Source organism: Trichechus manatus, unplaced genomic scaffold (assembly GCF_000243295.1).
Source record: "Trichechus manatus latirostris isolate Lorelei unplaced genomic scaffold, TriManLat1.0 scaffold00006, whole genome shotgun sequence".
Classification (NCBI taxonomy): Eukaryota; Metazoa; Chordata; class Mammalia; order Sirenia; family Trichechidae; genus Trichechus; species Trichechus manatus.
The window spans coordinates 1,561,039-1,571,987 of record NW_004443942.1 but is presented as its reverse complement, the minus strand read 5'-3'; the positions used below and the strand labels follow the sequence as shown (position 1 = coordinate 1,571,987).

Below are 10,949 nucleotides of genomic sequence, written 5' to 3'. Positions count from 1 at the left end.
TTTTGAAATGGTGTATCTTTGGCTATGTGTATTTTCACCAAAAAAAAAAAAAGATTAAGAAGTTAAGAGGGTTGATATGTTGTGGGGTTGTTAACCAATGTCATAAAACAACGTGTACTTCTGTTTCCTGAGAAACTATTTGTTCTGTAAGCCTTCACCTGAAGTACAATAAAAAAAAAATTAAAAAAGAAGTAATGCAGACAGATTCCTTGTGACCCTTACTCAGTTTCCCCCATGATAACATTTTGTAAACTCTAGTACTGTATTTTTACCTAAAAGTTTTATAGTTTGTTTTACATTTAAGTCTGTGATCTATTTTAAGTTAATTTTTGTATAAGGTGGGAAACCTAGGTCAAGGTTAATTTTTTTTTTTTAACTTATATCTCGTCTACTCAAGGATTTTGCTTCTGCAATTATTTCCTCACAGTGAATATGTACTGAAATAAAGTACGTGTTTAACTTAAATAATTTCTAATGTAAAAAGAGAGAATAACAACATATTATCCCATTATATGACATTTAAAATCAAGTAATAATGCTATATATTGTTAATACCTAATTATCTGTCAAATTCATTCACTTCTCTCAAACTGTCTTAATTCAAGCTATCATCATTCACAGGTGGTGCAAGTGGTTTTCGATCGGTTGCTAACCTAAAGGTTGGTGGTTCAAACCTACCCAGCAGCACCATGGAAGAAAGACCTGACAATCTGCTTCCGTGAAGATTACAGCCAAGAAAACCCTATACAGCAGTCAACTCTGTAACACACACGGTTGTCATGAGTTGGAATCGACTCAACAGCAATGGGACAGACTATTATCCACTTGGATTATTACATCAATTTCCTAAAATCCACTTCTACTCTCCTCCAATCTAATCTCCACAGCAGTCCAACTGCTTTAAAATTCACAGTATACCTCTGTTCCAAAACCTTTAAGTTTCCCATTTTCCCAGTACATGCCAAATTTCACGATCTGGACTTTACTAATTTCTTTAGTAGACTAAACAACCGCCCTGGTTTACCCATGACCGAGGAGGTTCCTGGGACATACACATTTTATAAGTTAAAAAAAATTTTTTTTAGCCAGGTATCATTTTCACAGTTTTTAAAATAAAACTAGTAACTTTTTTAAAAAAACCTAAGCATTAACTTTGCCTGATGGATGCAAAAAAGATAACATGTGAATGCGGGCCTAAAAAGATAACCTTTCCCAGGGGCGGAAGAGCAGGAAGGGCAGTCCAGGCACAGGGAAGAGCCTGACTCAGGGTGCCTCTCCTTCACTACCCAGATCTCAGTTACCAGCTGAATCCTACAGCATTTGGTGTTATCTGGCTTGTAGCCCAAGCCACTTTGACTTGCTAGTCATGTTTTTATCATCACAGCTTTCATCTGTACATGGTTGTATAATTTGCTTAGCTGCTATGTATTTGGATCCTGCTTGGCCCCTGGGCAATTTACCTACTGCTGAGTTTCAGTTTCCTCTTTAAAAAACGGGAGAGTACACACCTGATGCTGTTGTTAGATGCCATTGAGCTGATTCTGACTCATAGTGACCCCATAGGACAGAGCAGAACTGCCCCATAGGGTTTTCTAGGCTATAATCTTTATGTTAGCAAATCGCCAGGCTTTTCTCCCTTGGAGCCGCTGAGTGGGTTTGAACCACCAACCTTAACTGCTGCACGACCAGGGCTCCTTACACACCTGATACGGCTGTTGTAAGGATTAAAAGAAATAATGTATATAAAGCTCCTAGCACTCAGAGGTACTCAACACATGCCAGTTTCCTTTTTTTACAGATTTACAAAATGAGGCTTGCAGAAGCTTATTTTTAGCAGAAAGTCTTCTGGCTCCCGTAATCTAGTGCTTTTCTCTCCACTTATTAGTCCTTAAACATCTACTTCCAGTCTGTCCAATTAGACTATTAGCCTTCAAAGGTAGGTACTGTATCTTAAGCATCTTTGGATTTTTGACACCAATGATTATACCTTCCAAAAATACCTAATGAGTTTAACACAACTCGTTTTTGCAGAGTGCTTTATAACTGCCGTCCTTGGTTACACATATCCAGCAATGCTGATCTTTTAGTTCCTAGAATACACTTAACTTTTCCTGCCTCAGGGATTTTGTACATATTATTTCTTCTGACAGAAATACTATTTCCCTGTCCAGCAGAGAGTCAAGGAGCGTTGGTGGCACAGCGGTTAAAGAGCTTAGCTGCTAACTGAAAGGCTGGCAGTTCATACCCACCAGTCACTTCACCAGAGAAAGATGTGGCAGTCTGCTTGCATAAGGATTACAGCCTTGGAAACCCTATGGGGGAACTTTACTCTGTCTATAGGGTTGCTATGAGTTGGAATTGACCCATCAGCACCTAACAACAACAGCAGAGAGTCAGGTGTCACCTTCTAAAATAGGTCCTATTCCATTCTACTAACCAAACCAAACCTACTGTGTCGAGTTGATTCCGACTCAGCGACCCTTAGAACAGAGTAGAACTGCCCCATAGGGTTTCCAAGGCTGTAATCTTTACAGGCAGACCGCCACATCTTTCTCCTGCGAGTGGCTGGTGGGTTCGAACCACTGACCTTTCAGTTAGCAACCAAGCACTTTAACCACTGTGTCACTGGGGCTCCAGTCCCATTCTACCATCATCCTCTTATTCTCTATCACAGCACTCTCTCTATCTTTGTCAGAGCACTTACTAGAACTTGTAATTGAATTCTAAGATCCATGATGGCAGGGCCCCTGTCTTTCCTTTTTACCACTGAGTTCCCAGTGTCTATAAAGAGATAGCACTGCTGACGTCAGATGGATCTTCGCTGAACGTGGAGAATACCAGAAAGATGTTTACCTGTGTTTCACTGACTATGCAAAGGCATTCAACTGTATGGATCATGACAAATTATGGATAACACTGGGAAGAACAGGAATTCCAGAACACTTAATTCTGCTCATGCAGAATCTGTACATGGACTAAGAGGCAGTCATTCGAATAGAACAAGGGGATACTGAATGGTTTAAAATCAGGTGTGTCAGTGTTGCATCCTTTCATCACACTATATTCAATCTGTATAGTGAACAAATAATTTGAGAAACTGGACTATATGAAGAAGAATGTGGCATCAGGATTGTTGGAAGACTCATTAACAACCTGCAATATACAGATGACATGACCTTGCTTTCTGAAAGCCAAGAGGACTTGAAGCACTTACTGATGAAGATCCAAGACTACAGCCTTCAATACAGATTACACCTCAACACAAAGAAAACAAAAATCCTCACAACTGGACCAATAAGCAACATCATGATAAAAGACTAAAGTTGTCAACAATTTCATATTACTTGGATGCACAATCAACACCCACGGAAGCAGCAGTCAAGAAATCAAATGACATACTGCATTGGGCAAATCTGCTGTATAAGATCTCTTTAAAGTGTTAAAAAGCAAAGACGTCACTTTGACAACTCAGGTATGCCAGACCCGAGCCATGGTATTTTCAATCCACTCATATGCATGCGAAAGCTGGACACTGAATAAGGAAGACTGAAAAAGAACTAACGCATGTGAATTAAGGTGTTGGGGAAGAATACTGAATATACCATGGACTGTCAGAAGAATAAACAAGTCTGTGTTGGAAGAAGTACAGCCAGAATGCTCCTTAGAAGCGAGGATGGTTAAGACTTCGTGTCATGTACTTTGGACATGTTGTCAGGAGGGACCAGTCCCTAGAGATGGACATCATGCTTGGTGAAGTAGAGGGTGAGCAAAAAAGAGGAAGACCCTCAAGGAGTTGAACTGATACAGTGGCTGCAACAATGGGCTCAAACATAGCAATGGTTATAAGGATGGTGCAGGACCAGGTATTGTTTTGTTCTGTTGTACACAGGGTCACTATGGTCAGAACCAACTTGACGGCACCTAACAACAACAACGTAAGAGTACTTGGCACATGGTAGGAGCCCTGGTGGTTCAGTGGTTAAGAGCTTGGCTGCTAACCAAAAGGCTGGCAGTTGGAATCCACCAGCCGCTCCTTGGAAACCCTATAGGGTAGTTCTACTCTGTTGTATAGGGTCACTATGAGTCAGAATCGACTCTATGGTAACAGGTTTGGTTGGGTTTTTTTTTTTGGCACATGGTAGATGCTTACTAAATATTTGTTAACCAAATGGTATCAGAGTGTGACTAGTTAACTGCTTGAGACAGGATTAAGTATTAGGCTTTCTTTTATTACAATGCTCTTTACACGGTGCCTCGGTTTTTACCGTATGTGGCTGTATGTGGGTATATATCATGTATAAGCTGCCATACTTCCAGACTATATAAATTTCTATACTTTCAATACAAGGTCAAATGCATTCATCATTATTTAACTGAAAGGTGTACAAAAACAACACAATAACATGCATACTATGGCATTTTACATCCAGTAGTCAAAATACTATATCATTCTAGAAACTACAGACATCATATCTTTTTAAAGTTAAAGAGGAGGGTACTTGGTAGGTTATTGAATAGATTAAGCGACTGGGCTTTTGAGTCAGTCACAGGTTCAAGTCCCAGCTTTGTCACATAATAGTTGGACAAGTTACTCTATACTTCAGTTGACTCATCTGCAAAATAGCAATAAAACAATACTTGCCCTAGGTTTCTACTGAGAATTATCAATTTATGTATATATGTAAAGCACTCAACAAACTATTTAACTCGGTGCCCCTAAAACCAACCAAACCTATTGCTGTTGAGTCAGTTCTGACTTATAGTACCCTACAGGACAGAGCAGAACTGCCCATAGGGTTTCCAAGGCTGTAAACTAAGACTGTAAAGACTGCGGAGCGGCTGGTGGGTTCGAACCATGGACCTTTCGGTTAGCAGCCGAGCACTTAACCACTGCACCACCAGGGCTCGTAACTCAGTGCCAAACCAGAGTTAAATTCTGGTAAATGGGAGTGGTATTTTAAATATAAAAAATGTAGTTTGGAGTTAAATGGCTGTGTCTACATATTAATGTACAAATATTTCCACAGGGTGCAGAGTTCCCATTGCAGCAGAGTTTTAAGATGGGATAAGATGTATGGAAGAAGGTGGAGAAAAGTGTATCACTGTTTTCTACGAAGGAGAGTGGATCTCCAAGTCTAAACCCACTTAAAAACAAAATCATTTTGACTGACAGTACAATAAAGCTTAATACATTGTCTTACAAAGGCCTACCCTTCAAATGCACATTAAGCACAGAAAGGAGCAACACATCTTTCAAAAATCATTATCGCCTGAAATAAAGAGCTCAAAGATTCAGACCTAGATAAAAACTCAGATTTTAAAAAGTCTAGATAAAAACCTCAAAAGTAAGTAATGATGAATACCTCACTACTCAGAAAAATTCTCCTCACATCATCATAAACTGCATATACATTATAAATGATAATAGCTAAAGTAATAGTTTACTTTACTTGAAGAATATGATGAACCCTTACTTCACAGCAGTATCCCAACGCAAAGCAAAGGGTATGGGCATTTTGCAAATCATATACCTGACAGAGGACTTGCGTCTAGAATATATGAAGAACTCTTCAACATAATAATAAAATGACAAATAATCCAATTTGAAAATGGGCAAAGGATCTCTGCATAGATCTCTCTCCAAAGAAGACATAAAAACAGCCAATATGTACATGAAAAAATGCTCAACATCACTGGCCATCTGGGAAATGCAAATCAAAACTACAATGAAATACTCACTTCACATCCACTAGGAAGGCTGTGGTTAAAAAAACAAAAACAACAGGTGTTGGCCAGGATGCAGAGAACAGAAACTCTCATCCATTGCTGGTGGGACTGTAAAACGGTGCAGCCGCTGTGGAAAACAGTTTGGCAGTTCCTCAAGTTAAACACAGAATTACTATACAATCCAGCAATTCTACTCCTAGGAATATACCCAGAAGAATTAAAAGCAAGAATGCAGATAATTGTACACCAATGTTCACTGCAGCACTGTCACAATAGCCAAAAGGTAGAAACAGCCTAAATGTCCATCAGCAGATGAATGGAAAAACAAAATGTGGTGTGTGTGTGTGTGTGTGTATATATATACATACACACAATGGAATATATTACTCAACCATAACTAGAAATGAAGTCCTGATACATGCTATGACACAGATAACCTTGAAAACATTATGCTGACTGAAATAAGTCGGTTACTAAAGGACAAATACTGTATGATCCCACTTACATGAAATAATCTAGAATGGACAAGTATATAGAGATTAGAGTTTATCAGTGATTGCCAGAGGTGGGCAGGAGGGAGAGCGAAAGGACTCAATACTTAGGGGAAATGAGCTTCTCTTAAAGGTGATGGAAAAATTTGGGAATGGTTTAATGGTAATAGTTGAACAACATGATGAACATAATTAATGTTGCTGAACCGTATATGTGAAAATTGTTGAAACGGCAAATGTTTCATTACCTATATATTTACAATTAAGAGGGGGGGAAAAAAACAACCCACAAGAGATACCATGTCACATCCACTAAGATGATATAATCAAAAAGAGTGATAATAAATGTTGGCAACAATGTAGAGAAACTGGAACCTTTGTACACTGCTGGGGGAAATATAAAATGGTGCAGCTGCTTTGGAAAACAGTTTGGCTTGGAAAAGAGTTTGGTGTTTCCTCAAGAAGTTAAAGAGTTACCATATGACCTAGTAAACATATGTCTACACAAAAACTTGTACACAAATGTTCATAGCTGCATTTTTATAATAGCCAAAAAGTGAAAACAATTGACATGTCCATCAACTGATGAATGGATGAATAAAAAGTGGTATATCCATACGATGAAGTATTATTTGAAATAAATATTATGAAATCAAAAGAAATGAAGTACTGATATATGTAACATGACCGAAGCTTGAAAACATTATGCTAAGTGAAAAGTCACAAAAGTCCACATAATGTATGATTTCATGTATATGTAATGTCCAAAATAGACAAATCTATAGAAAGTAGGTTAGTGGCTGCCTAGGGCTGGGAGTGGTATGGGCGTTTGAGCGGATCTAGGGAGTGACTGCTAATGGGTATAGGGTTTCTTTGGGGAGTGATGAAAATGTTCTAAAATTGATTGCAGTGATAGTTGCACAACTCTGCCAATATATTAGATACCATCTAACCGTATACTTTAGATGGGTGAACTAGAAGGTATGTGAATTACATCTCAATAAAACTGTTATTTTATTTAAAAAAGGCTACGGGCAAAATAGGCACTCATATTTGTACTATTTAAGTAATGTCCATACTAGTCAAAATATCCCAGGATAAAATTATTTATGCCTAGTATGGGGCTTGTTGGTGATCTCCTTATCACATATTCTTTTCCTAAAACACTTAAAACTGAAGATCCTGCAGTTCACCCTTCAGCCAAAGATTAGACAGGCACACGAAACAAAAGAAGACTAAATGGGCATACCAGCCCAGGGGCAAGGACAAGGCAGGAGGGAATAGGAAAGCTGGTAATGGGGAACCCAAGGTAGAGAAGGGGAGAGTGGGGAGAGTGAATGCGGAGAGTGTTGACATGTCGGGGGGTTGGCAACCAATGTCACAAAACAATGTGTACTGTTTAATGAGAAACTAATTTGCTCTGTAAGCTTTTATCTCTAAGTACAATAAACAAAAAACAGTGTTAAAAAGAAAAATTTAAAATAGCACTCAGTAAGACATACTAAATACTGCAGAACGTTTTGTCAACCACAGCGCAAAATATGTATCTTCTAGTAAGATTCAGGACAAAGCTGACCACAACCTCGAACCTACAATTTCTCATCACATCCCTACTTATTCATACCAGCTGGTTAGGCACTCCCAAAGCAAAGCCTTAGGTTGATTTTAAACAAATAATACATTTAACGATGGTACTCCTTTCTTACATTTTTGGTTTAACTTTGTTAATATGGGGAAAAAAATTTAATGGTAAAAAGCAAAAGAATAAATATTGGTTCACATCTCACAATAAAATGTTACAAAGCCTCTATAAGTATTCATTCACACTTTAGCCAAAATGATAAAATTGCCAATTATTAATATTCAATGTTGGATCTCAGCGGGCTAAAAAAAGGCATGTCAGGGAAACAAATCTGTGCACGATCCAAGTAGGACGACATTCTGGGTGCGCTCTGCAGACTGGGGTCCCGAGCACGGCCTTGGCGAGCCCTGACGCCGGCGCCCCAGCTGGGGACTTGTGCAGACTGTGGGCACGGCGTCCCCGCCGGAGGAGCCGCCTGGCGCCTGGGGACATGCTCCGCGCGGAGGTCAAGCCGAGAAGCGCCGCCGGGCTCCCGAGAGCTCCACCCTCCCCTTTGTCCTTTCCTCCCCTCAGCGGTCCCTGAGGGGAACACGCTGAGAGCAGCGCGCAGAAACGGGGGTGGGAGGGGTGGGGGGGTGGAGGAGCGTCCTCAGCAAGAAAAGCTCCGCCGCCCCAGAGTGGCGGCCGCGGGTTATTAATAAACTCCGCTTGTGCCCAGCCGCCTCTACCGCGGCCGGCCGTAGGGCAGGCAGGGCCTGCGGCGGAGACTTAGCAGCCCAGGCCGGAGCCCGGGCCCAAGTGGGCCCGCGCCGCCGCGCTGAGGGCGGCGGCCGGGCGGAGAATAATGCACACTGGGTAAAAACACATTTATATACGAACCTCCGAGAAAATTTTCCAACAATTCCTTCGTCCGACCACCATGCACCAGGACAGGAAACAGCCGCCCGGCCCCCGAGCCCCGCAACTCGCATAGACTGTCTGAGGCCCGCCCCCAGCCTCCATTGGGCTGTCGTTACGCCACTCACTAGCTGCTTCCTGCTTGCCATTGGCCCAAATTTTGCCGACGCGAAAGGAAACCGCTGTAGCCACGCCTTTTTATCGTGACGTCAGCATCGTCTAGCCTCACAGCCTGCGCCTGAGTGGCTCATGGAAAGTACGGAATCAAAGCTCCTGTATCTGACTGGTTGGTAGAGTCGCTCATCCCAGTTCGAGACCGCCTCACTGGCGAGTGAATAATGCTGATTCAGGGGCCCCAGCGTGAGGCGCCATTTTGTAGCGATGAAGGGAGGCTGGTCCTTGTGATTACCCGGGAGGGAGAAAGGGTGACGGGCGCCATTTTCCCCACAGGGGCGAGGACGCGGCTTTTGCCCTCATAGTGGGCTCGCTGGAGCGCGTTCTGGAGACTGGATGAGCCTTGTCTAGCGATTGCCGAGTGTCATCCTGTTGGGAAGGAAGTGGAAGGGAGGACTAGCACGAGATGGGAAGCCGACCTCTCCCTGGGGGCTGTCGGGGCCGGCTGAGGCCCTTGGTCTTGGGCGAGGGATCTGCTTTCCTGAGAGCAGCTGTATTGTAGTCGTAGGCTACCAAGCCCGCCTGCGCCTGTCTGTTCACCGGGGCATCATCATATGGTGGGAGGATGGGCCTCCCGCCCCTGCTGAAGCCCCCCCGGCGGAGCTTGGCGACGGGTCAGTGGTCTTGGACGCCGCTGGGAGACAGTGCGGATGCTTTGGTGGTTTCGTGTAGTTTCTGTTCAAATTTTGAATTTGTTTGAAGTGTTATCACTATGTTCTTTGAGCTGTTAACTCTTGCAGGCGTTCCCTTTTGCTTGTCTCGAATTAAAGGAAGTCAAAAGGTGTGAAACGCATTGAGTCGAGCACCCTGTAACCCACTAAGAATAGGTCCAAATTAATGATGAAGTTTAGGTGAGTATTGTCGAACCTCTCAACCCAAATATTTTCTAAACCATCGGAGCTACTAGTCATTCTCAGGAGGAATTCAGGAGGAATTAACATTTGTTTGCTCAAATGTTAATTTGCAGTGGCACCCAGCGTGAGTAGTAAAGATGAAATAAGGTGCCGACCCTCAAGATCTGTTAAATCGGACATTTAAGGTGTAGAATTGAGTTAACCAAGAGAATGAGGAGGAAGGTCGACTGTAAGAGATTTGTGTCCTTTTAAAAACACCAGAGAGCTTGATGATGTTTGATTTAGTATCTTTTGCGTTTCAGGTGATTATGGACTGTCCAATGATTTTTTTTTTTAAGATAGCCAGCCCTGTAAGTGAGGATAATTAAAATGTTATGATTGACTCTTGAGTCTAGTTGGACGTTGCAACGCTGCCTTTTTGGGGTGAGGGTGGAGGAAGATAGTGACACTAACGAAGGTATGGTTTTGTAATTGGTGCCTAAACGCCATTTGAAGGAAAATAGGGTTTTATTTCAGCTTCGTTTGAATACATTTTATATTCTTTAGAAGTTTTAAAGTATTTCTGATTATTTTTTAGGCCCTTATAAAAATAAGAAGCGTGACACATAAAGCTAGGTTATTCGAAACCGAAGGATTTAGCTCATTTAAAACAGTTTTCTACCCACTCGGCGGATAGATTTCCTTTGCCACACAGTAGAGAGCTCAGACGAAAACCAAGGTGTTCTTATTTGTACTTTCTCTATTTTCCAGATGTATGTGTATTTTGTAGTCAGAACCATTATTGAAAGAATAAAAATATTTTTATACAGTTCAGCCTTTATTACTGAGTCCCATACCTGTAGTCTGTTTATTAAAGCACTGTAATACAGAATCTGGAAGAGAATTAAGAAATCACCTTGTTGTTGGAGATTGCAGTTATAGGACATCTTTGTATCTTCAGTACCTAGCAGAGAGGCTGGCATATACTGAGTGGTTTTAAAAGTTGAGTGCTGGTGGTGGATAACAAAACAAAACTTGTTGCCATAGAGTCGATTCTGACTCATAGAGACCCTATAGGACAAAGTAGAACTGCCCCATAGGGTTTCCAAGGAGCAGCTGGTGCATTCGAAACCAGGGCTCCAAACACTGTAATTCTGTTTGATTCAGGAAGAAACCTTAATTTTTATTTTGTCACAGGAAATGGAGCTTACGCTAGCAGTATTTACCAGGGCCTGTAGAAACAAT

General features: G+C 41.6%; 1 protein-coding gene across 4 annotated transcripts in view; it reads right to left on the bottom strand.

Moving 5' to 3' along the window:
* ZNF143 (zinc finger protein 143) overlaps window positions 1-8,791 on the bottom strand; it is a 68,106-nt gene extending 59,315 nt beyond the window's left edge. For 2 of the 4 annotated variants that reach the window (XM_012557193.1, XM_004369638.2), the window contains exon 1: window positions 8,680-8,791. The gene's annotated coding sequence lies outside the window, so the exon portion shown is untranslated. The remainder of the gene's footprint in view (window positions 1-8,679) is intronic. The other 2 variants (XM_023737153.1, XM_023737151.1) reach the window with 1 other exon arrangement.
* Between the last annotated feature and the right edge of the window lie 2,158 nt (window positions 8,792-10,949).